This window comes from Desmodus rotundus, chromosome 1, assembly GCF_022682495.2.
Source record: "Desmodus rotundus isolate HL8 chromosome 1, HLdesRot8A.1, whole genome shotgun sequence".
NCBI classification, from domain to species: domain Eukaryota; kingdom Metazoa; phylum Chordata; class Mammalia; order Chiroptera; family Phyllostomidae; genus Desmodus; species Desmodus rotundus.
In genome coordinates, this window is record NC_071387.1 from 78,211,941 (window position 1) to 78,231,241 (window position 19,301).

General features: G+C 40.5%; 2 pseudogenes; one reads left to right on the top strand and one right to left on the bottom strand.

The window, feature by feature from the left end:
- Positions 1-11,289: 11,289 nt before the first annotated feature.
- LOC112302775 (high mobility group protein B1 pseudogene) lies at positions 11,290-11,858 on the bottom strand (annotated as a pseudogene).
- A 375-nt stretch (positions 11,859-12,233) lies between these two features.
- On the top strand, positions 12,234-14,112 carry LOC112302774 (large ribosomal subunit protein eL8 pseudogene; annotated as a pseudogene).
- Positions 14,113-19,301: the final 5,189 nt, after the last annotated feature.

A 19,301-nucleotide genomic window follows, 5' to 3' on the forward strand; every position in this document is an offset into this window, starting at 1 on the left:
GCTCATGATTTTTAAAAAAATTTTAAATTATCTATTGATTTTAGAGAGAAGGGAGAGAGAGAGATACATTTGTTGTTCCATTTATTTATTTATGCGTTCATTGGTGGATTCTTGTATGTGCCCTGAATGGGGATCAAACTGCTACCTTGGCAAACTGAAACCACTCTCTAACCAACTGAGCTACCCGGCCAGGGCTGCATGTGAGTTTTAAAAGTGGCTCACAAAGACCACAGTTTAATTAGCTTTATTCACCATGATGAGGTATTTAATCAAAGCTCTTATGGAAGTAAAACTTGTTTCTAGAAAATCATTTTAAATATTAAGTCAATCTTCTAACAATGCCATTTTTAAAAAGAGGTAAGCCCTCAGAATATTTTTAAGGTTCCTTTAGAAATAATTATGACCCTGTTACTTAACTTCACTCTGAGAGCAGCCTGTAATTACTCACATTTTCAGATTTTGACTTCTAGGCCTTAAAAGCCATATGTGAGTGGATTTACTGGCTTGATGTGAATATAGAATAGCCTCATATTTCCAAGCAACATGCATACATCTCTCGTAAGCATGACAATCATCTTTCTGCATAAACCAGTATCTTTCTTCTCCTTTTTTTCTAGGCTGAAAGCTCAGATTTTGATATTTTATTGCTCATGTCTGTATTGGTAAGCATGAAGGCCTCCTGGGAATTAATTACGTGGCCACACAAGGAAAATGGAGCAAAAGCAAACATTTTCAAAAATGCATTGGAAAAAATGATTCATGCATACTGTGAAATTATGGAAAAAATATATAGAACCAGAGACATTCTGGTTGAGAGACCTGTGACTATGGGTAAATAATTTGAGCATCTTTCTGCCTTTTTAAAAAATAATGTACCCTGTGTCCTATTGTTGAGAAATTATTCAAATATTGACTTAGAATCTATGGGCTTCATCGTAATCACACATATGTCTTTTAGAAAGTCATTCTGTTTTTTTTTTTTTTTAATTTTACTTGTTTTTAGAGAGGGGAAGGGGAGGAGAAGGAGAGAAACATCAGTGTGTGATTGCTTCTCCCACACCCTCTACTGGGGACCTGGCCCAAAACCCAGGCATGTGCCTTGACAGGGAATCGAACAAGCGACCCTTTAGTTCACAAGCCTGCACTCAATCCACTGAGCTACACCAGCCAGGGCTGTTGTAAGTTTTTTTTAAGGTCTTTTAAGATAGAAAAGTGAGCCACACACAGGGTACATAATAATATATATGCTTGTATACTATATCTGGATACATAAAATACTGAAAACATTGTTTACCTATAGGAGGGCAAGTGGATGATTTGGGAACACCAATGAGATGGATTTTTATTTATTTTATTTTTTAGAAAGAGGGTAAGGGAGGGCGAGAAACATTGATGTGAGAGAGAAACCGTGATCAGCTTGCCTTCTGTACGTGCTCCAGGGGACTGAATCTGTGACCCAGGCATGTGCCCTGACTGGGGAATTGAACTGGTGACTTTTCAGTTTGTGGGATGATGCCCAACCACTGAGACACACTGGCTGGGGCGAGATGGAGATGCTTTAATATACATTACTTTGCATTTTTGAATTTTGAAACATGAATGTATTATCTACTTAATAAACAAATGCAGTTATTTTTATAACGAATAATCATCGTAAATGGTCATTGCACTATAACTGTTTCTACATTAGATTCTAATTGGTTATAAAAGATTCACATAAAAATGCAAAAAAACAAAGAACATCAACCTCATTGTTTTATAATCACAGTTCTCATATTATCTTGGATAATATTATTTTCTGTTTCCCAAAAACTTAGCAATATGCTCATTCATACTGGTAAGAGGGTGAATAGAGGTTAAAACAAGGAGATGCTATTTTCTAGCATGAGAGAGGAGTTGAGGAGGAGGTGCTGCCAGGAGCACTCAGAATGGGATTCTGCGGCGATTGGAGAAGACCACACATCAGTTAATACTTGAATGGCTGTGAAAAAGAGGAAGAATGAGCCCCACAGAAAAACAGTGGTACGGGCATCCAGGAATAGGCAAGAGTATGGAGGAAGACGGCACTTTGGGGGCCCTGGGAGCATATGTGTCTGAGCACACGAGGCAATAAAGGAATCACAGGAGATGTCATAGATGACATCAGAGCCAAGTCATGGAGGCCTTGTATGCTTTTTAAATACCATTCCTCACTGAAAGGCACTGGGCCTCCCTGGAAAAATAGCTGACTCCTTGGCAGGGCAGGAAAAGGACAAATTAAATCTGGAACACCCTGTGCCAGAAAGTAAGAAAGTACTACAATATTGATGGGGACATGTCAAAAGGACGCAGTAGCCAGTATGAAGTGGCACCTACTAGTCAAATCTGAGATAATCTGAGCATCAAAATAAACAAAGACTATAAGGAATTATATCCCACTACAGAACACAAGAAATAAATCATCCATAATTCATCCCATCCATCTACCTACATGCATACACACATACATACATATGTACGTACATAAGAGGAAAGCCCTTTCTCTATAGAATGCCAATTAACAAATCTAGAAGACAATTAGAAAAGCATCAGTCTGGACCATTATAGTAACAACTGATTTAGAATCAACAACATGTACTAAATCATGGAAGTGGAAAGTTTGGGGTCTTAAAAGTATCTCCCCACAAATTATTTATTAATTACAAAGGGAAAAATTGCACCCTTACACTGGAAAAACCTGGCAGGCAACACCTTAATGAACTCAGTGATCAACCTTCATGAATTTCCCAGAATAGGGCAAATGTCATCCTGAGCCTCCCAATGTGCTATGTCAAGGATGCACCCTCGCAGCAGAGAGCAGCAGCAAGTATGCAATATGCACACCCTGATGCTAATCCTGCGTAGAGAAAGGATCGCTTCCTGGGCCGGGAAGAGAAATGCTATAAAGACATTATTAGGACAATTGGTGAATTTTGATGATGGACTACATATTTGATAGCTGTATTGTGGGAATATTAAGTTTCCTGAACTTGACAATGAAATTATGCTTATGTAAGAGAATGTTCCTGTTCTTAGGAGATACAGGTCATGATGTCTATAATGCACTTTCAGATAGTTCAGATTTTAAAACATTTCCCTCTAAATGAACTTTTCCATGGGGTTTGAAAATTTTCAAACTTAAAAAAAAAGGTGACTCTCATAGAGATACGTAAAATAATCCAGAAGATAAATTCAAGACTTTCCCTAAACAGGGCTGGTAGCTGTTAGAATTTTTTACTTATTTATTTTTTTAAAGAGAGACATCATCTTTTGAAAGATTTTTTTTAAAAGATTTTATTTATTTATTTTTAGAGGGGAAAGGAAGGAGAATAAAAGGGAGAGAAACATCAAGGTGTAGTTGCCTCTCATGCGCCCCCTACTGGGGACCTGGCCTGCAACCCAGGCATGTGCCCTGACTGGGAATCAAACCAGTGACCCTTTGGTTTGCAAGCTGGCACTCAATCCACTAAGCCACACCTGAGAGGGCTCAATTTTTATTTATTGCTTTGAGAAAGAGAGAAAGAGAGAGAGAGAGAGAGAGATTGCTTTGTTGTTCCACTTCTTCATGCATTCATTGGTTGCTTCTTGTATGTGCCCCTGACCAGATAGCACTGGGATTGGGACGATGCTCCAACCAACTGAGCTGGCCACCCAGGGCCCTGTTAGAACATTTTAATTGATAAAAGGATTTGATGAGATGTGCCATCTTGACAATTTATTAGGGACACGATGGTCCGTGGTCCATGCTAGCCAGAAGACAAGGGTAATCCCCAAACTCTTTACTTGGATTTTCAAAATACATTTTAATGTCATTTTGGCAGCCAGATCTAACTCAGTAATGTACCATATTTTTTGGACTATAAGACGCACCGGACCATAAGATGTACCTAGGTTTTAGAGGAAGAAAATAGGGAAAAAAAACCCCACTCCACTGCCCGCAGCCGCCGCTGCCCTCACTACCCAGACCTAGCGAGCCAGGTAAGCTGTATTTGGACTAAGACACACACTCATTTTCCTCCCAAATTTGGCGGGGGCAAGGGGAGGGTGCGTCTTATAGTCCGAAAAACAAGGTAGGTTTTCTTTATATATAATATTTAATAGTGCACAAACTAAAATAATACATTAAATGTAAAAACATAACTGCTTTTATTTTTTATGTTGTTAAATGACAATCAACTTCGGCAGATAATTTCTAGAAGTAAATTGCCTATAGTGTGCATCATTTCAGCCTTGTGCTTTTGTCGCTTGCATAGCCCCTAACTTGGGATAAAATAATTCACTGCTGACTTGAATCTGCATTTAAAAGTAGAGAAAGGGAGCTGCCAATTAAGATGGAGGCATAGGTAGACACACTGTGCCTCCTCGCACAACCAAAAGGAGGACAACAACAATTTAAAAACAAAAAACAACCAGAACTAACAGAAAATCAAACTGTATGGAAGCCCGATGACCAAGGAGATAAAGAAGAAACATTCATTCAGACCAGTAGGAGGGGCAAAGACGGGCAGCCGGGGCGGAGAAGACTCACAGCAAGGTGGCAGCTGGTGGACCCAGCGAGGTGGCAGATTGTGGAATGGGACAGGTAGTGCTGCAGCTAGCAGACCCTGCGGCCCCACATTCGCACATAGATAAGCTGGGAGGAACGGCAGGGGAGCGAAGCAGACTGCGCAACCCAGGGCTCCAGCGTGGGGAAATAAAGCCTCAAACCTCTGACTGAAAACACCCATGGGGGTTGAGGCGGCAGCAGAAGAAACTCCCAGCCTCACAGGAGAGGTTGTTGGAGAGACCCACAGGGGCTTAGAGCATGCACAAGCTCACCCACTCGGGAATCAGCAACAGAGGGGCCCAATTTGATTGTGGGTAGCGGAGGGGGAGTGACTGAAATCCAGCAGAGTGGAGCAAGCGCCATTGCTCCCTCTTGGTCCCTCCCCCACGTACAGCGTCACAGCGCAGCAACCAGTGTTACCCCGCCCTGGTGAACACCTAAGGCTCCTCCCCTTTATTTAACAGGTGCACCAATACAAAAAAAAAATAAAATGGCCCAAATGAAGGAACAGATCAAAGCTCCAGAAATAATACAACTAAGCAATGAAGAGATAGCCAACCTATCAGATGCACAGTTCAAAACACTGGTAATCAGGATGCTCACCAAATCAATCAGAATTGGTTGAATTTGGTCACAAATTAGATGAAAAAATGAAGGCTATGCTAAGAGAAACAAAGGAAAATATACAGGGAACCAATAGTGATGCGAAGGAAACTGGGACTCAAATCAACGGTATGGACCAGCAGGAAGAAAGAAACATCCAACCAGAAAAGAATGAAGAAACAAGAATTCAAAAAAATGAGGAGAGGCTTAGGAACCTCCAGGACATCTTGAAACGTTCCAACATCCGAAATATAGGGGTGCCAGAAGGAGAAGAGGAAGAACAAAAAATTGAAAACTTATTTGAACAAATAATGAAGGAGAACTTCCCCAATCTGGCAAAGGAAATAGACTTCCAGGAAGGCCAGGAAGCTCAGAGAGTCCCAAAGAAGCTGGACCCAAGGAGGAACACACCAAGGCACATCATAATTACACTACCCAAGATTAAACATAAGGAGAGAATCTTAAAAGCAGCAAGAGAAAAGGACACAGTTACCTACAAAGGAGTTCCCATAAGACTATCAGCCGATTTCTCAAAAGAGACCTTGCAGGCAGGAAGGGGCTGGCAAGAAGTATTCCAAGTCATGAAAGGCAAGGACCTACATCCAAGATTACTGTATCCAGCAAAGCTATCATTTAGAATGGAAGGGTAGATAAAGTGATTCTCAGATAAGGTCAAGTTAAAGGAGTTCATCATCACCAAGCCCTTATTATATGAAATGTTAAAGGGATTTATTTAAGAAAAAGAAGAAAAAAAATATGAACAGTAAAAATGACAACAAACTGACAGTTATTAACAACCACACCTAAAACAAAAACAAAAGCAAACTAAGCAAACAATTAAAATGGGAACAGAACCACAGAAATGGAGATCACATGGAGGCTTATCAATAGGGGAGTGGGAGGGAGAGAGAGGGGGGAAAGGTACATAGAATAAGTAGTATAAATGGTTGGTAGAAAATAGATAGGGGGAGGGTAAGAATAGTATAGGAAATGTAGAAGCCAGGAAACTTATTTGTATGACCCATGGACATGAACTATAGGGGGGAATGTGGGAGGGAGGGATTGGGCAGGATGGAGTGGAGTGAGGGGGAGAAATGGGACAACTGTATAGCATAATCAATAAATATATTTTTTTAAAAAGTGCAAACTGGTAGTTAGAAAACAGATGGGGGGGGCAGTTAGGAACAGTGTAGGAGATGGAGAAGCCAAAGAACTTATATGCACGACCCATGGACATGAACTAAGGGGGGAATTGCCAGAGGGAATTGGGGGGGGTACCAGGTGGAGGCAGGCAAATGGGGAAAAACTGGGACAACTGTAATAGTGTAATCAGTAAAATATATTAAAAATTAAAAAAATAAAAGTAGAGAAAGGAAATTAATGAGGGATACAACTTAATCTGCCCATTTGTGCACTAGTGTCATTGAAGAGTGAAAAAAATCATAAATAGGGAAAACTTTCCAGCATTAAAAATTTAAAACTGTAGATCTGTGCATATTACTTTTTCCTGTCCTCTCTACTTCTATAGAAAATGGTGGATGAGAGTGTAGAACCAAGGCTGGACTAGGGTGTCCTCATTAGTAGGAAAACTCATAATAAAAAAGACAAAAAAATTACCTAATATATTAAAATTGGTAGCTAGTTCTCTTCTAAAACCAGAAAAGTCTTTGCAGGGAATTTTCTTTCCAGCCACAACAGGAGATAAAGGATATGCTTTTACACTTCTAGAACTATAGAAGTGACTTGAAATTTACTCCTTTAATTTACTTCTAACAGTGTGGATAAGGACAGAGTCAGACAAGAATGTCTTTCTTGTCCTACAACAATTGGAAATAAAAATGTGTGTTGTGAAGGTGAAGGAGGTTAATAGCTACTTCGGATTATCTCTATTGATTACTACCCTCCCCAGCCACTCTGTCCTACCACCACCAAGCCCCAGTGGGAGGAGGGCCGGGGTTGGGGAGGGGTGGGCCCAGCAGCAAGATTTGGCCTGGCCAAAGGGCAGGGAAAATTTGGGGCTGCAGAAAATTTTGCAGAGCCCAGGAGAGAACAGCCAAGTCCTGTCTGAAGAAGAGGACCAAGATGCCAGCCAACAGAGCTCATCCAACTCAGTAAGGGTGAGAGAGTGGGAGGGACACTCAGAAGCTGAGGGAGTGCTGTGAAAGGGGGGTCAGTGGCAACAGAGAGCAGCAAGCAGGGGAAGGGAGAGGGGAATAGTTTGGGGCAGCAGGGGGGAAATCTGTGCAAAGGCCCGACACTGGGAGCCATGCTTATGTTTGCGTGAATGGGGTTTTTAAAAGGCCCACTGACAGAATAACATTGAATGTAAACTGCTGCTGAAAAATAATTGAAAAGATAAACATAAAAGGTCCATTGATTCTATATCTTGTTTTGGGTGGTTGCACAGGTATATATAATTTTAAAATTCATTATACTTTTGAACTAATATCTAAGATTACAGTTTTTATTGTATGATAATTTTCTGATTTTTTAAAAGCCCATTGAAAGTAGATACAGCAGGAAATTTCTGTAGCTTAAATTACAATTTTATGGTACCCCCAGAGCTAACTTTGAACACAAGTTTAATAAATCTTCTCAAGGCCTCCTTTACACTTGTAAAAATGAGGAGATGAGAGACTGCATGCCAAAAATCTGGACTGAAATAAAGAGGAGAATTTATTTCAAAGTTTAGTTGGACCTTAGTGTATATAAAAGGGCCCCAGAGGTAGCAGATTCTGTTTTCTGGTCAGACTGTAATAGGTCTAATTTCTTTTGTACCAGTAGGCCTCTGGGCATTGTGCGAAGCTAGGAGGAAAAACTGAAATTAGTCTGGACAATCATTTAAAATACTATCTCCCTTGTGAACAAAAGGAGCTGAGAAGTCTATATTTAATAGAAAAAAAAAGTCTGCATTCCTTAGTATGGATATAGGCTCTATCTTCAAGTAACAGTGGGTGGGATATAAGAACAATACTCAAAATAAATAGCTTCTCTGTTTACCAGGAATGTCCAAATCAAACCTGTATTGGAGGAAAAAGAAACCCATTCACAATTGCAGCAAAATCATGCAATACCTCATTATAAGCCTATGGTGGTTTACTTACTGAAGGATATAGAAAGGACCTAAATAAATGGAAATATAAACCTTTTCCTTTGAATAAATAAACTCAATATTTTAAGAAATTCCTATTAGAGTCCAGCCAAGATGGAGGAGTAGGTAGACATGCGATCATAACTAACGTCAAAACTAAAAATAACCAGAACTGCCAGGAAATCGAACTGTACGGAAGTCAGACAACCAAGGATTGAAAGAAGAAATATTCATCCAGATGGGTAGGAGGGGCAGAGACAGGGAGTGGGGTTGGAGAGGATGCAGTGTGGTGTTGGCGAGGCGGTGGCAGCTGGTGGAACTGGTAGTCCCACATTCATGTGTGGAAGATAAAACCCAGGAGGGACACCTGGGCAGTGAGCGATCCCAGCCCCAGGATAAACCGTGCAGCCCAGGGTTCCAGTACTGGGAAGATAAAGCCTAATAACTTCTGGCTGTAAAAACCAGTGGGGGTTGGGGCAGCAGAAGAAACTGCTGGTCTCTCAGGAGAGTCCATTTAAAGGACCCCCACGGTCCTAGAATGTACGCAAACCCACCCACTCTGGGATTCAGCACCAGGGCATTTGCATACTGGAAGTGAGGGAAGTGAATAGAAATGGGTTGAGAGCCAAGCAAGTGGCATTGTTCCCTCTCTGACCCCTCCCAAACATACAGCACCACAAAGTGGCTAAGTGGGTTGCCCACCCCTGGCAAATACCTAAGGCTCTGCCCCTTACAAATGTAACAGGTGCGCCAAGACTGGGAGTCAAAGCAGCTCTACCTAATACACAGAAACACAGGGAGGCTGCCAAATTGAGGAGATGAAGAAATATGGCCCAAATGAAAGAACAGAAGAAAACTCCAGAAAAAGAACTAAGCCAAATGGAGATAGCCAACCTCTCAGATGCAGAGTTCAAAACACCAGTGATAAGGATGCCCAGGGAACTCACTGAGTACGGCAAATGTATAATGGAAGAAATGAAGGCTACACTAAGTAAAATAAAGAAAAATCCAGCCCTGGCTGGTATGGCTCTGTGGATTGAGTGCTGGCCTGTGAGCCAGAGAGTCGCTGGTTCGATTCCCTGTCTAGGGCACATGCCTGGGTTGTGGGCCAGGTCCCCAGTAGGGGGCTTGAGAGGCAACCACACATTGATGTTTCTCTCTCTCTCTTTCTTCCACCCTTCCCCTCTGTCTACAAATAAATAAACAAAATCTTAAAAGAAAAGAAAAGAAAAATCTACAGGGAACCAACAGAGAAGAAGGAAGCCAGGGTTCAAATCAATGATTTGGAACATAAGGAAGAAATAAACAGTCAGCCAGTGCAGAAATAAGAAACAAGAATACAAAACAAACAAATCTCCCCCCAAAACCAAAAAAAAAAAAAAAAAAAAGAGGAGAGAATAAGACAACTCTGGGACATCTCCAAATGTGCCAACAACCAAATCACAGGGATACCAGAAGGAAAAGAGGAAGATCAAGACATTGAAAATTTATTTGAAAAAATAATGAAAGAAAACTTCCCTGATTTGGGGAAGGAAATAGATATACAAGTCCAGGAAGCACAGAAAGTCTCAAACAAAATGGACTCAAAGAGGACCACACCAAGACATATCATAATTAATATGGCAAAGATTAAAGATAAAGAGAGAATCTTAAAAGCAGCAAGAGAAGAGAGTTACCTACAAAGGAGTGCCCATAACACAATCAGTTGATTTCTCAAAAGAAACCTTGCAGGCAAGAAGGGGCTGGAAAGAAGTATTCAAAATGCTGAAAAGCAAGGACCTACAACCAAGATTACTCTATCCAGCAAAGCTGTCATTTAGAAATGAAGGACAGATAAAATGCTTCCCAGACAAGGTAAAGCTAAAGGAATACATCATCACCAAGCCCTTATTACATGAAATGTTAAAGGGACTTATTTAAGAAAAAGAAATCAAAACTATGAACATTAAAATGACGACCAAGTCACAACTATGAACAACTGAATCTAAAAAACAAAAACAAAAACAAACTCAGCCAACAACCAGAACAATAACAGAATCATAGGTATGGAGATATTTGGAAGGTTAATAGCTGCGAGGGGATGGGGGAGAATGGAGGATAAGGTGTGGGGATTAAGAAATGTAATTGTTAGGTACAAAATTGGTAGGTCCTATATTATTCTGAATCTTCAAATATTATTGGAGGTTCAGAATAATATAGGAAATGGAGAAGCCAAAGAACCTATATGCACCACTCACAGACATGAACTAAGGGGGTTTATTGCTGGAGAGAAGGGGGTGTTCAGGGTGGAAGGGGACAAAGGGGAAAAAATTGGGACAATTGTAATAGCATAATCAATAAAATATACTTAAAAAAGAAATTCCTATTAGACAAGTCAATATTTTAAATATATCAATTTCTCAAGTTAATCTAGAAATAAATGTGAGGCCAGGTGAAATCATAGTAGAAATTTAAAAATATGTGAGAATACAGAGAAAAATTGACTCTGATATCTGAAAAATTTCTTTTTTTAAAAAATTTTTATTGTTATTCAATTACAGTTGTATGCCTTTTCTCCCCTTCCCTCCACCCCACCCCAGCCTAACCCACCTCCCTCCCCCACCTCCACCATCTCCCCCGATTTTGTCCATGTGTCCTTTATAGTAATTCCTGCAATCCCCTCTTCCCTCTGTCCCCACCCCACTCCCCCCTGGCCACTGCTAGACTGTTTCCAACCTCAATGTCTCTGGTTGTATTTTGTTTGCCTTTTTCTTCTATTGATTATGTGATATCTGAAAAATTTCAAACACAGATAAAAGTAGGACAATGAAAAAACAAGAAACTGTTACTTGGATTCAATAATTCTGTTTGTTGTTTAGAACATTTTATTTATTTATTTTTAGAGAGGGGGAAGGGAGGAAGAGAAGGAGAGAAATGTCAATGTGTGGTTGCCTCTTGCGTGCCCCCTACTGGGGACCCTACCTACAACCCAGGCATGTGCCCTGACTGGGAATCAAACCAGCGACCCTTTGGCTCGCAGGCCAGCCAGCGCTCATTCCACTGAGGCACACCAGCCAGTGCTTTCAGCCTTTATGACTCCCTTCATATATTTTTTGTGCCATCAGGCTTTCCTCTAGCTCGGTATGCAGCAATATCCTTTTCATAACTCTCCTTCAGCTTATCAGCCTTCTTTTCATCAGCCTTCTAATCATCTGCAGCAGTGTGACTCCATATCTCTCCCAGCTTCCTTGCCACATCACCAATGAATAGGCCAGGATGTTCTCCTTTGATTTTTGGTTGATACTCAGAACAAAACGAGACAAAGGCTGAAGGAGGCCTCTTGGGTGCATTGGGATCCTTAAACTTTTTGTTTCCTCTTTAGGAGGAATGTAAGTTTTCATTTCTTTTTCATAACGAGCCTTGTCCGCCTTAGCCACATCTTCAAATTTTCCTTTCTCTTTAGCAGACATGGTCTTCTACCTCTCTGAGCCCTTCTTAGAAAACTCTGAAAAGTTGACTGAAGCATCTTGAGTGCTTCTTGTGTTCCTTCTGGCAAGTTTGCACAAAGAAAACATATGATGACATTTTGCCTCTCAGCTGCTTAGGATCTCCTTTGCCCATGTTTAATTACTTTTCCTCAGTGAGCACCAAGTTGCCCAGAGCCCTTCCAGCTCGTACTTGCCCTGAGGCTGTCTCCACTGAATTCAATAATCCTTAATATTAAATACTTTGCCATAGTTCCTTCATAGTTGGATAAGCAGATTGATAGAATGAAATACAGAGTATTTATTGCACCATTTTAAAGTATTACACTCTAACACTTTATCAATACATTCTCCAGTATGCCTCTTCCTAAATAGAATGCGTGGGTTAAACAACATTTATTTCTCAGAGTTCTGAAGGCTGAGGAGCCCAAGATCAAGGTTCTGACTGATTTGCTTCCTACTGAGGACCCTCTTCCTGGCTTGCAGACAGCTACCTTTTAGCTGTGTTCTCATGGGGCAGAGAGAGAGCCGCTCCCTCTCATCCTCTTCTTGTAAGGGAGTTACCGCAACATGAGGGCTGCAGCCTTATTGTCTCATCTAAACCTAAATTACCTCCGAAAGGCCCCATCTCCAAACACCACCACATTGTGGGGGTTAGGGCTTCAACATATGAATTTTGGAGAAACACGATTCAGTCCATAGCACTAGAATAAGGCCATTCTACATAACCACATTATTATTATTATCATATTTCCCTACTATCTCCTGATGCCGTCCATACATAAATGTCTCCACTTGTGCTAAATGTGTCATTTATAGCTGGTTTGTTCAGACCAGAGATGGGGCATTCCATTTGATTGTTACTTCCTGAAGACTCTTCTCATTTATCACAAGTCCCCCCAGTTTTTCCCCATGACATTTACTTGTTGAAGAAATAGAGTTTGTAGAAGGCCCCACATTCAGGATCTGTTAGATTGGTTTCTTATTACTCATTTACCTCTGCTTGGTATATTACCTCTAAACTAAAGTCAGATCTCAAGACTTGATTAGATTCAGGGTAAACATTTTTATCTGTAATATTTTATTGGTGATGCTGTGTTCATCAGAGGCACGTAATCTCTTTTTGGCTCACTCTTTAGTGAGGCAAAGTTTGATGTCTAGTTTAAGGTGGAGATAGCCATATTATAAAAATACCTTTGACCCTGGCTGGGTGGCTCAGTTGTTGGAGCATTGTTCCGTGCACAGGGGAATTGTGGGTTTGATCCTTGGGTTTCAGGGTTGATCCCTGGTTGGAGCGCATGCTGGGGGTGGAGGGTGTGGCCAATTGATGTTTCTTTCTCTCTAAAAAAAATCAATTAACATATCCTCGGATGAGGGTTAAAAAAATAATATATATATATAAAACTTTGTCTTTCTCTCTGCTCCTGCTGTGCAAGATGCCACAAGAAAGAAGGCTAAGGGAAAAAGATGGTGCCAGGCCCCGCTGTCATGAAGAAGCAGGCAAATCCCTTTTGAGAAAAGGCCCAAGAATTTGGGCACTGGACAGGACATCCAGCCCAAAAGGGACCTTACTTACTGTGACATATGGCTCCACTACATTTGGCTGTAGTGGCAGAGTCATTCTCTATAAGCATCTGAAAGTGCCTCCTGCCATTAACCAATTGGCCTAGGCCTTGGACCACTAGTCATGCAGCTGCTCAAGCTGGCCCACAAGTACAGACCAAAGACAAAGCAAGAGAAGAATCAGAGGTTGTTGGCTCAGGCTGAGAAAAAAAGCTGCCAGCAAAGGAGATGTCCCCACCAAGAGGCCACCCGTATTTCGAGCAGGGATTAACACCGTCAACCACCCTGGTGGAGAATAAGAAGGCCCAGTTGGTAGTGATTTCCCACAATGTGGACCCATCAAGCTGGTTGTTTCATGCTTGTGGTGTGCCATAAGATGGGGTTCTCTACTCTTTATCAAGGGGAAGTCCAGGCTGGGGTGTCTAGTCCACAGAAAGACCCGTACCACCACTGCCTTCACACGAGTTAACTCAGAAGACAAAGCAGCTCTGGCTAAGCTGGTGGAAGACATCTGGACCAATTACAATGACAGATATGACGAGATCTGCCATCACTGCGGGTAACATCCTAGGTCCAAAGTTGGTGGTTCTCACTGCCAAGCTGGAAAAGGCCAAGGCTAAAGAACTGGCCACCAAGCTGGGCTAAGTGTACACTGTTCTGCTTTCTGTACATAAAAGTAACAAAAATTCTCCGTCAAAAAAAAAGTATCTTTGGAAAAGAAAAACAGTAAGGAGGAACTTATCCCACTGGACACCAAACCACACTATAAAGCTACTATCATCTAAATAGTGTGCATGGACATAGACAAAAAATGTCAATGTAGATATAGACTGGAATCAGGCCACAGTACATTTGAGAACTGCATGTATAAAATAATAGCATTTCAAACTAATGGGAAAAAGATGAGCTATGTAATTAAAAAGTGTTGGGAAAAAAATAGATTCTTACTTTATCCTATGTCCTCCAAATAAATTCCAGGTGAGTTAAAGAGCTAAATTTAATAACATCTCTAAAAGAAATAGAAGCAAATAAAGAATACTTTTAAAATGCTGGGATGGGAAAAATAAGATCCAACACTTAGACTCCTTAAAAAAACATTGGGAAAATTGATTTGACATTAAAAGTTTTGTAGCAACATGCATGGAGTAATATGACAAAGAATATGTGGGTAGGGAATATCAGCAAAAGTTGAAGGGCTGCTGATATCCATAATATATAAACACCTACCACCTATCTAAGGGAAAATGAAAACAAAAAATGAGCAAGTAACATGAGCAAGAAATTCTGAGAAAACATACTTCAACCATCTAATGATCACTTTACAATCTGCTCAGCTCCACTAGTGATCAGGGAAACGCAATGAAAAGAGTGAGATAACATTTTTGTTTTCAAACTTTAAAGTACTGATTATATATCAATGATTTCAAGAGTGTGGGGAAACAGATACCAACAAATAGTGTTAGTTTTACCAAAATTTGAAAAGTGAATACCCTTTGATCCAGCAATTCCACCTCCTGTGGATATATACCTGTTAGGATATTCATAGCAGCCTTGTTTGTAATAGCAGCCCCTGCCCCCAAAACCTCAGTGTCCATCTGTAGGAAAATAAATTATGGAAAAAAAAAAGATAAACCTATACAGCCATTAGAGTGAATGAAGTTGGCCATAAGGGCTGACAAGGGAAATTTTCAAGATGGTGTATTAAGTGAAAAAAAAACAGTTCATAGAAAATATGCACAGTATGAACCAATTGATTGTTTTAAAAAGCTGTCTTTTTATCTAAATACAGATTGTTAAAGGTGGTTATTTATGAGGGAAGGATTGGGGTGTGAAGGTGAAGTATCATATGTATATATACATCTGTTTTAAACAAAGTTTTAAAAAAGATTTTGTTTATTTTTAGAGGCAGGGAAAGGGAGAGAGAAAGGGAGGAAGAGAAACACCGATGGACTGCCTCTCACACCTCAGCGGGGCCAGGCCTGCGACCCAGGCATGTGCTCTGACCAAGCATCAAACCTGTGACCTTTTGCTTTGTGGGATAATGCCCTACCAGCTGAGCCACACCAGTCAGTGCACCTCTGTTTTTTTATTTAAAAATTAAAAATGTAGTGACAGCGCTGGCTGGGTAACTCCATTGGTTAGAGCGCGAAGGTTGTGGTTCCATCTCTGGTCAGAGCACATGCAAGAATCAACCAATGAATGCATGAATAAGTGGATAAACAAATTGATGTTTCTCTCTCTCTCTGCCCCCCCCCAACTCTCTCTATAATAAATATAGAACATTTAAAAAATATGGTAACATGTTGAGACATTATTTGGTCATTTGGGATAAAACCAAAGAGAAAGAAAAATTCCTTACTCAAGACCTTGGAAAAAAAACCCCCACCAAGAATCTTTGAAGTAAAAAGCCGATATCATAAAAGAAGACCTAGATTTCTGAAGCTAGCCAGCAGGTTGAGCACAAGCATCCATTCCCTCTTGGTAGAAGCGTTTAGCCAAAGAGAGCATGAATGTGCTGATCTTCATTTATCTTTTTCCATTTCTCCCAGATTACTAGGTTCTACTTCATTGACATATTGAGTATCTGACAGTACGTTAAATGCATGCCAGCATTTTTCAAAAAGTAAATGAAAGACAGAGTTCTATGCTGCTTATTCAGTTCCCTAGGCACAGGTCTCTCTGGCCTTGGGATGGAAGCATTCTCCACGGTTCCCTGATCACAAGACTCCACACAACCAAAATGTTCACTCCCTTTCCCCCACATTCCATTATTATTATTACTATTTTATTTTTTGTGAGGGAGGAAGTGTACATAAAAAACACAAAACAATATCAGGAATATTGTTTTAAAAATCCACAATTACAGGGTTTGGTCCGAGGTCCAAAAAAATTAATAAAAACTTATGACATTTACCCAACTATAGAGGTTATTCAATTTCAAAAACCCATCTGCAAGAAAAGATCCCTTTCAACTCTGTTCTCCACCTGTGAAGAATGGTGCAGGCCCTAAGAAAGGGCATGGGTTTTCAAGCCAAACTCACTGCAGGACCTGGGACAAGGACCTGACCTGTAACCAGTACATAAGGGATTCCGTTCCCATAACGACAACAATAACACCCACCAGCATTTGTGCGAAGTCTCTGATGGGAGCTCAATAAATATCCATTTTTTCCCCTTTGCACAATTCTGAGAGATTTTCAGTCTCAAGGTCAGGAACACAGGGGATTTCAAATTAATGCTGAGATTGCCAGAATATCCAATGAAACACAACCAATTTTTCTCAAAGAAACAGAATACTAGTAAAGATTTTAGCGTGTGTCCATTTTCCCATATGCGTGCACGTAAGCCCTCTAGTTTTTAATTAAATTTTGACCTTTAACAAATTATCTTCACATAATTAAAGCTGTAATACACTTATTCTAAAACTTGTTTTGTCACTAAAACTTTAGCATCATGTAGGTATCAACCAGTTTCTACAAATTTCAGTGTAAGATTTAAAATTTTCCGAATGACTCATCTGAAATACACACTTAAGAAAATGCTCCGTACTGTTTTCCTTCAGCATGAATTTTACCTAGAACTCCTCCCCTGCTTCTGTTGCTTGTCTCTGTGCTGCCCACAAGTTGAGGATTACGACTAGAAGAAGCATCTGTTCTCTGAGTACAGACGGCTCAGAGAACAACAACTTAAGAGTCCTGCAGTGTTCAGGTCCTCACCCTAGCCCTGCCACTGCCACTGCCACTGGTGTGGGTCCCAGGTCTTCACTGAAAGGTCAGACTTGGATCAAATAATGTCGAGGCTCTTCCAAGCTCTACAATTCTGATTAATGGTCAAACAATGAACAACAGACTCACCAACCAAGCAAACTACGTTTCCTGTGGCCAAATTCTAAGAGCCCAGAGGTCACCTTTTTTGAAGGGCGGGAAGATTCAAATTGTTCAAGGGAAGTGTGACAACAAGACAAGTATCTGTAAGAAACAGCACTCTTAGACACTATCTAAACATGACCTAAGAACAAAATATGAATAGGGTTTAAAACTTTAACATGTATACTTAGCACATAGACTTTCTTTTCCCAAGAATGGAAGATATTTCTGCACAATTATAAAGTGTAATCATATACTTTTTCTCTTAATGATGTTATACTAACAAAACCTTTAATAAAAGTATATATTTGTAAAATGTAAAAATGCTTGAACAGTATAATTATCTGTATTTATGACATTTTTCCTTTATTGAAAACATGCACTTTGTTAGAATTTCTAGCCCAAACACTGTATTTGAAGATGAGAAAAAAATTAAGTGAACTTCTTGGTACTTTAGCTTTCGTTTGCCATTTATGTAAGTCACTCTCAAATAAATAGAATGTTATGCAGTACTTGATTTTCATTCCAGAGAGCCAAGGGGAGAGCTCCCATACAATATTTATTCAAAACAAGATCTATTGAGATGTTAACTGGATTTACTGTGGTGATAATTTCGAAATATTTACAAATATCAAATATTTATGTTGTACACCTGAAACAAATACGTTATAGCCAATTATACCTCAATAAACAACACACACAACAACAACAGACCTATTCTTGTGAAATTCGGATAGTTTGGGAAAGGGTGGCATTTCTACTGCTGAGCTCCTATGCCAGGGTGAAAGGTCTCCTCTTCCCAATTAAAACAGAGAGTGGACTTGGGACCGGCAGGTTTCTGTTTTCTGAAGTCATTTGCACTGCCTATCACAGCCTTTAAGTCTGCCCCTACAGACAAAAACGTAGAGACCATCTTTAATTTCTGGCCTTCACCGATCTCCTTATGGGAAATCGGGGAAGAATGGACAGGATTACTAAATTTCTACTAAGTGGCTGATCTCTACTTTCAGACTGTTCCACTGAGACAGTCACACTGAACCTTCAACTCCCAGCCCCCTTTCCTCCTTAATTAGCAGTGCTTTAGATAAAGGCCTTCAACAATAGAAGTCAAAGAGCCCATCCGGGAGGCAATCCATCAAAATTTGCATTTCTGAGAGGCTTCCTGGAGGACTGACTGAATTCAACTTAATCTTCTAGAAACTGGCTGTAATTGCAGAACCGCAGGATAAAACGTGAAAATGCTGGCGAAAAATTAGGAATACCGGCAGTTTGCAAGATGTAGAATTTTGGGCCAAGAAATGTAAAGACTGTCCTCCAATCTTCTCACCCTTTTAGAGGCTACCATAGAAACTTGTTTAAAGGCCCTGCCAAATGACAGTTGGTTAAGTTCCAGAAAGTTCTGGCGTTATTTTAACCCAGTAGAAAAACAAAGGGATCTTACAATTTGAAAGATAAAAGGTTCAAGAATTATATTCACCACTTCCTTCAATACTTCAATAACTTGACCTGTAGACACCTTAGGTGAGAAAAACATTAGCTATTGGCCTATAAATTACTGAGCTGTGCCAGTATTGGATACCGAGATGAGGAACTACGAGATGCAAACCATTGCTGTGTATCCTGTCCTCACCGTAGTTTTAGCCACTCCTTAAGGAGCCCGCGCCGGTTCTTTTTGAATGCTACGCATAAGTCATCAAAAGGTGAGTCAAACAGCTCATAAAGTTCGGAAACCAAATCTACCTTAAGTCTATATAGAGGCGGGCAATTTAATCAGTCCAAGCCAGAAGCCAAGGCATAAGTCCTCCTCCAGTTGGCGCGATTACAAGGAAAACCAAAAACTCTTTTAAAAACTATACAGGCCAAAGAACTGGAGTTACTAGGGCGGGGTTGTAAAGCCTTGGAAACTAAGTAGGGCACTGGGGTCTGTGCTCGAGGAACACAGAAAAAACAGTAAAGTTGGGGCGCTGGCAGGGTCTCACCCGCACACTTCTATCTTTGATTGGCTGAACCACTCAGACTTTTCTTTATGGCGTCACCGGGTACCTGCCTGTAGAAAGGCACCGTATCCGTGACGTCACGCCTCATTCACCAATGAAAGGCTTCGGTCTGCGGGCCCCGAGGAGGGTTGTGGGCCCTTTTTTGTGAATGAA